Genomic DNA, 1,337 nt, shown 5'->3' with positions numbered 1-1,337 from the left:
GACTGAGCCACCCAGGCGCCCCAACACTTACACATATTATCTTATTTAATCTTCAGAATGACTCAGTTGAATAGATGTTACTATCCCCATTTTGCAGATGAGAAAACTGAGGCATAGAGTGATTAAATAACCTGCCCATTTTCACACAGTCAAATTAACATTCTCAATGTTTCTTCTATAGAATACCAGTTTTTGAGAATTGTATTAATTTCCTGGGGCTGCTCTAACAAAGTACCACAAATGGAGCTTAAAACAAATTTATTGTCTCACAGTTCTGAAGAGTAGAAGTCTGAAATCAAGGTGTTGGTAGGACCACGCTCTCTGTGACTACTCTAAGGGGAGAATCCTTGCTTGCCTCTTCCAGCTTCTGGTGTTTGCCAGCAGTCTTTGGCATTCCCTGGATTATAGACCTGTCGCTCCAATCTCTGCCTCTGCTGTCACATGGCTGTCTTCCCTCTTCTTATAAGAGCACTAGTCATATTGGATCAAGGGTCCATCTACTCCAGTACTACTTCATCTTAACTAATTACATCTATTTACAAATAAGGTCACATTCTAAGGTACTGGGGGTTAGGACTTCTTTTGGGGGGAGCACAGTTCAACCCATAACATGAATGGTAATAGCCATTGTTGAGAAAGGAATTCTGTAGCCAAGTAAGTTTGGGAAACAGAGGATTGAACACCATTCCAGTAGGATTCTTTGCTCTAGTACTTTGGGAGGGTCTTTAATTTGTTCATCTGAAGGGGAGTCACAAAGCTGGGACTATTATGGAGAATTTCTCAAACATATTTGCTCATGGACTTCCTTTTATACGTCTACTGTGGGTTCCCGTTCTGTGTGACACCCAGGTCTCAGGCCAGATGTGAGGCAGCAGACCTGGTGAGGTCCCTCCCTACTGTTCTGGATCCACCTCTTGACCTCCTGTGTGACCTTGAGGTAACTGCTTTCTTCTCTGAGCCTGAGTTTCCTTTTAGCTAAGAAAAAGACAATAATATCATTTCCCCATGGGTTTCCTGTAAGAACTAAACAAAATGAGGTTTTCTTGCTCATTTTCCTCTTCCTTTCACCGTGTTTCTCTCCGCATCCCCCCCCCCCCAACTTAGGAGAATGTTTTTGTTTATGGTAATAAAAATTTACCTGGGGTAAATATTCAACCCAACTGCCCTCTTAGTAAGTCTCCCATGTTAGCAAAGAATGGGTTGTTTCTCTCTGCAGTTCCTCATTCTGGTCTTCCACCCCAGTGAGGGGAAGAGGATGTGATCATGCGATCGCCAGCAGATGGGAAATTGTGAAAGGGACCTCGCTCTAGAAAAGCAGCCCACAACTGCCTCAGCTG

Source organism: Phoca vitulina, unplaced genomic scaffold (assembly GCF_004348235.1).
Source record: "Phoca vitulina isolate PV1807 unplaced genomic scaffold, GSC_HSeal_1.0 scaffold12, whole genome shotgun sequence".
NCBI classification, from domain to species: Eukaryota; Metazoa; Chordata; class Mammalia; order Carnivora; family Phocidae; genus Phoca; species Phoca vitulina.
The sequence above is the reverse complement of the archived record's forward strand: the minus strand, read 5'-3'. Positions refer to the sequence as shown.